Here is a 9806-nt window from a genome sequence, read left to right as displayed (position 1 = left end):
GAGATAACTTGAAAAGGCATTTGAAGAGATGAGGCACTACAAAACAGGATCAGATTCTCCAATAAAGGGTTTTACATCTTTTAAAAATAAGACCAAGTAGCCCTGACACTAAGGCCATTAGCAGTTTCAACATTATTTCAGGTGAGATAGTCGAGTGTTCCACTACTTAAATGAGGAAAAAGAGGCTGAGTCACAGGATGTGAACTTGATGGGTTGTGACAGCAACAGCCCCCTAGGAACCACACCTGGAGAAGTGGTCATTTTCAGAATGCATTCTAAAAGAAGCTAACTCTATACAGCCAGCTTCAATACCAACAGACAAGGCCTTTAGCAGTTAGCATAACTGAGCCTCCAACTACTCTTGAGTCATAATCCTATCCAGGTCATAATGGGCTGAGGGAGAGAAAGCAGAAGAGAACATTGGCCTCCGCTACCAATCTGAGCCAGGAAGCCAAAGAAAAATAAATGAAGCCTTTTACTCATTTTAAATCATAGTAAACTATTAACTACTAATGAGATCTAGCATCTGTCATATTCTGAATAAAACAAATTAGGAATGAGTTATGTAATGGAGCAGGGAAGGAGTAAATAACAGATGAAAATATTTACTCCCACCCTGGCCGGTTTGGCTCAACAGTTAGAGCGTCTGCCTGCGGTCCAGAGAAACCCGGGTTTGGTTCCCGCTAAAGGCACGTGCCTTGGTTGCAGTTTTTCCCCGGCCCTGGTTGGTCATGCAGGTGGCAGCCACTCGATGTGTCTCTTTCACTTCAATGTTTCTCTCTCTCTCTTCATCTCTCTCCCTCCCACTCTATCTGAACAAAAAATAGAAAAATGTTCTCGAGTGAGGATAAAAATATATATATATATTTACTCTAGCACTTTTCTCTTGTATAGAATGGATTGGTATAAAGCTACATAGGGAGGGAGTAAAAGGTTTACCCATAAAGTGTTTGTAACTGGGCAAAGACAGGATAAACATGACCCACACTCTTTTGAAGGGCACAATCTTATTAGAGTGATTTCCCTGAGACTGATTATTTCAGCAGAGGAAAGAGGCAGTGGAAATTGGATCAAGGTAGTAGTACTGAGGAGAGAAAAAAGTAGATGAATTCTAGGTATATTTTGGATAGGTGAGCTCATGATTGATCATTTAAGATCCTGTGTTAGATGATAGAGACAGGATTAAAAGATAACCTCTAGTTTCCAAGATGATTGGCTAGATAAAGAGTGGAGTCATTGCTTAATAGGAAGCAATGGGAGATCAGGAAGCTGCACAGAATATTTTTTATTTAAAATGCGGTTACCAGATATTTCTATTTACATGGTCCAATGACAAAATTTCAAGTTCAACATACCTTTAATTACTATTAAGTACTGAATGTCTGTGTCCCCTCAACATTCATAGGTTGAAGCCCTTTTCTCCAATGTGATGGTCCTAGGAGGTAGGGACCTTGGGAGGTAATCGGGTTTAGATAAGGTCATAAAGGTGGAGCCCCTATGATGGGATTACAACTCTTATCAGAAAAAGAAGAAACGCCAGAGCTTTCTCTCTGACAGCCAGAAAAGCCCTCATAGGAACCCAACCACGTTGGCACCCTGAATTTGCACATTTCAGCCTCAAAAACTGTCAGACATAAATGTTTGTTGTTTAAATCACCCAACCTACGATATTTTGTAATAGCAATCCAAGCTAAGATAATTATTTTCCGCATACTGTCTGCTAACAAGCCTCAACTGTGTGTGTGTGCGTGTGTGTGTATTGTATGTGTGTGTGTATGTAGCTTTGTTTTTAAGCTTGACATATACATTTGAGAACTGTTAGCAGATAGACAGTAATTAAATTTATACAAGTGGATAAGATCACCTAAGAGAGTATATAGCAAATAAATAAAGGAAGAAAGAAATTTGAAAAGAACAGGAAACCTAAAAAGCAACACTTTAAATGTCAACATTATGTAACTGTATAGATGACCTGTATTTACTGCTTCCCTTTTCTATGCAAAGACCATTTTATACATTATTTTATTTAATCATTAGCAGTGATATCTGTATTAATGACATGTGGACACAGAGTATACTCAAATATTTCGTGAAACATGATGTCTGAAATCAGCAAAAACTTCAAGTAATCACCTATGTATTATTTTCTTTACATTTGAGTAGAGGCACAAAAAGAGAGACCAGTAAATATTTGCATACATAAAAGCCTTTTATACTTGCTGGAAGTCAAAAATTTCTACATTTATAAAATATCCTAAGGGCAGGCTAAGCAGACATTCAGGTTTACTACAGGGCTTCTAAGGTTTAAAAGCCAGTGCTTTTATTTTTATTTATTTATTTTTTAAACATATACATTTAACTTTATTTATCACTGTCATTTAAAACTTGATTTTATAAAACACAGAAAGACGTTAAGTGTTCTATATTACCAGAATTTAAATAGTAGAAATAGGGACAGCTTTGTAAGTGTAAATTATATACATTAAAATAAAAAAATTGGAGATCTTTTTCAACATGAAAACTATACAAATGAAATAAATGGCAAAAGAACTTTCCAGGAATATTTTGTTGTTGTGGATTATCAGTTACTTTAGGATTAAACAAAGATTCTGAATGTTCAGACTTCTTTTGCTCTTTCACACTGACCTACACTCTGAGTCAAACTACTTCACCAAGAGGTCTGGGTTAGGAAGGCATTTAGCTTTATAACAAAAGCTTTCTATCTCCAGTTACCACCCTCAAAGGGATTGACAGTGCTTTTGTAATCTGCTGATTCCCTTTGAACAGTGTGCAAAAATGACATCAACCCTATGGAAAGCCAAAGAGGTACCAAAACTGGCACACGGCGCACAGCTCAGTAAAGTATACTGTAAAGTTCTCCATCTAAAAATCACTCAGTGAGACAGAACACACATACAGCTGGCGTGGTCCTCATTTTTGAAACGAGTGACGGGAGCTGCTGTGAGCCCTGATGGGCCGTGTGTGGTCTCTGTGTGCGACAGGCGCGCTGTGCTGTGGCTGAGGGCCTGGCCATGGTGCGGCAGCTGGCCCGGGAGCGGGGCATCACCCTGCGCGGGAGCACCGACATCATGGCCGAGTTCTCATTTGGCAACAACAGCATTTTATATCTTATATCAGCGGGGGCATTTATCCAGCTGAAACCTTTACACGAGCAGAAATATGGACTCACCCTGCTTGTAACCACTGATCCTGACCTCATGAGATACCTAAACAATGTGGTGGAACAACTGAAAGACTGATTGTACGAGTGCTTGGTGCAGAAACAGTAGTGGTCATCGTGAACACTGAAAATGGGAAGGTCCTCAAGAGATGGCAGTTTGACTTTGAGTGTGAGAAGACTGCCAAAGAGGATAGTACACCCAGAGAAAAGTCTCAGACAGCTATCCAAGATGAAATCCGCTCAGTCATCCAGCAGATCACAGACACCATGACCTTTCTGCCCCTGCTAGAAGTTTCCTGTTCATTTCTATGTAGATCTGCTGATCTACACAGACAAAGATTTAGTTGTACCTGAAAAGTAGAAAGAGTCGGGACCACAGTTCATTACCAATTCGGAGCAAGTCCTTTTATGTTCCTTCACCACTACCATCCACAAAGTGAATAGCATGGTGGCCTACAAGGTCCCTGTCCATGACTGAGGGACCAAGCACAGTCGTGGATTATAATGTTTCCTAAAAGCCAATGCTTTTAAACAGTTCCTAATTATTCCTGAATCAAATGAATCATAAATACTTGAAAGCTTTTTAAATGCATACCCTTACTAACACCACACTTTCCTTTAACAGAACTATGTGTATATTGTGTTAGCTATTACTCAGGGAGGATTTTATGGCCATTTTTCTTTCTCTGCATTCTATTACATTTTTATAAGATGCTAAATATTTTAAATAATTTCTTTACATGTCTGTTCTTCCCATTAGACTATGAGATCATTAAGGGATTGAGAGTCTTACTTATCTTCACTATCCAGAGCTTAGGAATAAAGTTAAAATATATCACAAACTTAGTAAGTAATGCTTTAAATAATTTTTCATATTTATAAAAGTACATTTTAAATTATTTTGTGAGGGGTTAAAACAATAACCAGTAGATATTTTCTTTGAGACCATACTTATGGTCAAATAGCATGGGTTTGGGAGGCAGATTCAAATTAACATCTTCGCTATGTATTAGCTTTCTCCATTTTCACTTCTCCCCTTTTCCATTTCAGATGCCATGGTCTATTACATAACCACTTATCTGCAAAGAACTTCAACTTTGTCACACGCTCCTCTGTCCATGGTTACTCACTAGTTAAAACTCCTCCCCTAGACAAACCCAAGCAGCTCTCTCCTGAAAACATGTCAGAGAAAAGTCACCCCACTAGGCTCAGGTTTAACTCTTAATAATGAAAAACTTTACATGTGCATTATTAGAATATAATGCACATTCAAATATAATGTGGAAATTATACTTATCTAGTAAACTTGACGTTCCATTTACTAATATTATTTTACAATATCTTCTCTTTCCTTAATCTGAGAGAAATCACCAGATGCTAAATACTTTATCTTCTCATCACCAAACCCACAATGAACTAGCACATAATAAACTCAATTTTAAAAAGCTTAACCTCTCTCCTCACAAATGGTCTTTAAAGGGACATGGTGGGAGAAGTCTTCAACTGGAACATTTTGTCAGTTTCTTCACTCACTTGCCCTTCAAAATCCAAAGCCTGCTAATACCTGCAGACCTTTTGAACAAAAATCTTGCTGTAAAATAATGGGACAAAAATATTTAAGTTAGGTCAAATTGAAATTGCAAGGCTTGGAAGTATGGCCTTCCGTTGTTTCTGATACAGTCTAGTAGCTTTGTTTCCTATCCTGATCTATCCACATCATCCTTGGTGTACTGCAACAGGTTTGATTCATCCATTCATAAAAAATAAAATAAAAAGTTCACTAAGTGCTGAGTGCCAGGTATTGTTATAGAACATGGAGTAACAACAGTGAATAAAAGCATAAAGTTCCCACACTCATGAAGATTATATTTTAGTGGGAGAGCTATACTTGTATACAAGCGATAACTAGAAGTTATCGAGGGATAACTTCTAGGAAGAAAATATGGGAATAAAGAAGATCATGTTGTTGGGACTTCTCTTTTCATAAAGCTGGTAAAGAAGACTTCAGTAATAGAAAGATATTTGAGAAGATTCCTAATGAAAGTGATAGTGCAAGCCATGTGTACATGTGTATGAAAGAGAGTTTCATGAGGATGGGAAGTGTAGTGACTGAATTAGTATGTTAGAGAAACAAAAGAAAGCCTGTATGGACATAAATGATTAATCCTGTAAGGTAATTACTACACATGTAAGAAAGAAGGACATATACAGACGTTTTATTGCTTTTTCACTATAACCATCTTTTATTTTTACAAGATTTTTCCTGCTTTTGATAATTTTTCATACTTCAATTTATGTTGCAATACTGTATTCCATCTTCAATAGTATACTTATTTGAAGCACTAGCTCCTAAGAAAAATAAAATTGAATTTACCTTTGAAATAATTTTTCATATGTATAATGTAATATCTATTTCATTCATATCATATCATGTCAGGTAGTAGGCTATGGCTTTGAGTGTCTGATTGCCTTGTTCATGCTATTACAAGAAATATTTGAAGACAAGTGCACTGAGCAAACTAAGTTAAACTTAGCTGAAATTTGCAGCTCATTTAATGACCTATTAGGGAAAAAAACCAATAGATTGAATAAAAAGGCATTTATATTTTTTCCATTAAAAAGTCCTATTATATTCTGACTTTGATAACATGGAGGTCATTTTTCAAAATGTCAAATAGCTCCTTATCAGAATAAGAACAACACAAAATACACTCTGACATGTGACTTTGAATCTCAAAATTAGTCACTAATGTAAATTAAAAAGTGAGATGTTTGAAGCAGGTTAGGCTTCTTCCTAAATTCTGCCTTGTAGGGTATCATGATATATTGAACTATCAAGAGCACGATATATAAAATACACACACAACAATGAATATTTTCTCCATAATTCAGTTCATGTAAAATCTGTGATCTGACATCGTGCATGAAATTGTCCACCCAAAGCTAAAGGGAAAACACTATAGTCAGATTCGTAAGTGCAACCTAGAGAATAAGCAATTAAAGCTGATTTTTATGGCCTTTTCTATCATAATGACATCTGTAACCTTCCAGTTACATTTCGTTTATAAACATAATAGTGTCTCATAGAGAAACGAACAAAACTAGAAAAAAATTTATTAAAGCATACTGAGATTTTTATTTTACAAAATTCAAATAACTATCCAAAGAGTTTGAAAATAAAGTTTAAAAAGGTATCTACCATTTGCTCTAACTTTGTACATTATTTTAACTAGTTCTCAAATGGAATACTAACTAGATAACATAACTAATTCATTTACTATGGTTTTCTAAATACACTTGTCATGATAATTTGCGAAAATCACTGAGCAGAGACCACTTACCAATCAATTGACAGTACATGAGTTTGAACTGTAAGAATGATGAGAAGCTGGGCTTTTGACTTTAATAACCATCTTGTAAGTCACTGACTACATGCTTTCTGTTTTGTTTTATAATCTGAATAACATCAAAATCATTGGATGGAGCTCAACAATCATTTTTATAGTTTTACAGTTTTTCATTTTATAGTTAGGTCTATGATCCATGTTGATATTTTGTTTTGTAAAGGGTACATTTTCTGTATGTATATCCATTTTTTTTTTTTGCATGTGCATGTCCAGTTGTTCCAGTGTTTATTTATGTTAATTTTCTTTATTGATTTTAGAGAGAGAGGAAGGGAGAGAGAGAGCGCTAAAAATATCGATGAGAGAGAACACCTCCTGCGTGACCCCACTGGGGATTTGGCCCACAACCTGGGCCTGGGCCCTGACCAGGAATCAAACCTGCATCCTCTTGGTACATGGGTCAACGCTCAACCACTGAGCCGCACCAGCCGGGCATCCAGTATCATTTATGAAAAAGATTATCTTCAGTATATTGCCTTTGGTCTCTTGTCAAAGATCAATTGACTATACTTATGTGGGCCATTTCTGGGCTCTCTGTTCTGTTCCACTGATATTTGTCTATTCTCTTGCCAGTTCCACACTATCTTGAGTACTATAGCCTTATATTAAGTCTTGAAGTTGAATAGTTTCATTCTCCCAAGTTTGTTCTTACTCCTCAATATTAAGTTAGTTATTTTAGTACTCTTTCCTCTTCATATGAACTTTAAATCAGTTTATCAATATCAATAAAATAACTTGTTGAGATTTTGTTTGGGGTTGCATTAATCTATAAATCAAATTGGAGAAAACTTGTTGACAATATTGTTTTTCTACCTATGAACATGGAAAATAGCTCCATTTATTTAATTATTTTATGTTATTCATCTGAATATCATAGTTTTTATACATAGATCTTGTACACATTTTCTTTAATTTATATTTTAATGTTTCATTTTGGGGTGTGCTAATGTAAATGGCACTGTGTGGTTTTTTCTAGCTTTACTGAGATATAATTGACATATAACATTGTATAAGTTCAATGTGTAAAACACATTGATTTAATATATTTTTATATTACAAAATGATTACTACCATAGCATTAGCTAACACTTCCAATACATCACATTATCATTTCTAATTTATGACAAAACATTTAAAAGCTGCTGTCTTAGCAACATTCATGTATATCAGTGTTGTTAACTATAATAACAATACTTCGCCATAAATCCCTAAAACTTATTCATCTTCTAATTGGATGTTTATTTGACTAACATCTGTTTGACTAACATCGCCCACCTTTCTCTGCCTCCTAGCCCCTGGAAAGCACCATTCTACTCTCTGTTTCTAGAAGTTTGGCCTTTTTAGATTTCACATATAATTGATAAACAGTATTTTTTTCCTCCATATGACTTACTTCTCTTAGTATAATGCCCTCAAGGTCCATCATGTTGTTGCAAAAAGATGGCAGGATTTTCTTCTTTCTCATTGTTGAATGATATTCTATTATCTATATACTGATGGATATTTAGGTTGTCTATTTGGCTATGGTGAATAATGCTGCAATTAACAGAGGAGTGCATATTACTCTTTGATATATCTTATTTTCTTTTTATATATTCCCAGAAGTGGGATTGCTGGATCATATAGTTCTATACTTATTTTATTATTTTATTTTTGAGTAATCTCCATCCTGTTTTGTTTTTTTTTTTTCAGGGTGGCTACACTGATTTACACTCCCATCAACAGTGTACAAGAATTCTCATTTCTTTATATCCTTGCCAGCATTTGTCTTTTTGATGACAACCATTCTAACAGAAGTATGGAGCTATCTCATTGTGATTTTGATTTATATTTCTCTGATGATAAGTGGTGCTGAGTATCTTTTCATGTACTTGCTGGAATGATACTATGTTTTTAGTTTCAAATTCCACTTGTTCATTTTCAGTAATATAGAAAAGCCTTTGGTTTTTATACATTAACTTTGTATCCTGAAACTTTGCTACATTGTTTATTAGTTCCAGGAGTTGTTGTTTTGTCAGTCCAGGTTTTCTACCTGGACAATATCATCATCTGTGAACAAAGAGAATTTTATTTCTTCTTGTCCCATCTACATACCTTTAATTTTCTTGTCTTATTACATTAGCTAGTACTTCCAATACAATGTTAAAAAGGAGTAGTGAGAGGAGTCATCCTTGCTTTGCTTCTGATTTTAGTGGAAAAGCTTCAAATCTCAAAAAACGAAAAAAAAGATTCAAGTCTCTCATCAAGTATGATGTTAAAGGTTTTTCACAGACATTCTTCATCAAGTTGAAGAAGTTCCCCTCTGTTCTTAGTTTACTGAGAGTTTTTATCATAAATGGGTGTTTGATTTCGTTAAATACTTTTTCTACATCTTTTGAAATGATCATGTAATTTTTTTTTCTTAGCCTGTTAATGAGATGGATCACATTAGTGATTTTCAAATGTACAACCAACCAACCTTACATATCTGGGATAAATCCTACTTGGTCATGGTGTATAATTCTTTTTGTATGTTGTTGAATTCAGTTAACTAATATTTTGTTAAGGATTTTGCATCTATGTTCATGAGAGATATTAGTCTGCATTTTTATTTTCTTGTAATATCTTTGCCTCATTTTGGTATTAGTTTGGCCTCATGAGATGAGGTAGGAAATATTCCCTCTGCTTTCATCTTCTATAAGAAATTGTAGAGAACTGGTATATATATTTTTTTAAATTCTTGGTAGAATTCACCAGTGACCCTTCTGGGCCTGGTGCTTTCTATTTTGGAAGGATATTAATATTGATTCACTTTCTCTAATAAATATAGGCCTAATCACATTGTCTGTTTCCTTATGTAAATTTTGGAAAATAGTATCTTTCAGAGAATTGATCCTGCTCCCTATTCTTCATGTCTTATAATGGGTTATGGATATAAAGACACAGGATCACGGAAGGAAAAAGATCAATAAAAATGACAGAAGAGCCCTGGACGGTTTGGCTCAGTGATTAGGGCGTCAGCCCACAGACAGGAGAGTCCTGGATTTGGTTCCCACTAAGGGCACATACCTCAGCAGCAGTTTGTCCCCAGCCCTGTTAGGGGTCATGTGGGTGGCAACCACTCGATGTGTTTCTCTCACATCGATGTTTCTTTCTCTCCCTCTTCATCCCTCTCTTCCTCCCACACTATCTGAAGATAAATACAAAAATATCCTCAGGTGAGGATAAAAAAACAAAAACAA

The 9806-nt window shown here is 35.3% G+C and overlaps 1 pseudogene; it reads left to right on the top strand.

Moving 5' to 3' along the window:
• The first annotated feature begins 3032 nt into the window (after positions 1-3032).
• On the top strand, positions 3033-3659 carry LOC118622973 (annotated as a pseudogene).
• Positions 3660-9806: the final 6147 nt, after the last annotated feature.

Source organism: Molossus molossus, unplaced genomic scaffold (assembly GCF_014108415.1).
Source record: "Molossus molossus isolate mMolMol1 unplaced genomic scaffold, mMolMol1.p scaffold_m16_p_9, whole genome shotgun sequence".
NCBI classification, from domain to species: domain Eukaryota; kingdom Metazoa; phylum Chordata; class Mammalia; order Chiroptera; family Molossidae; genus Molossus; species Molossus molossus.
Note: the sequence above shows the minus strand (reverse complement) of the source record. Positions and strands in the feature narration are given on the sequence as shown.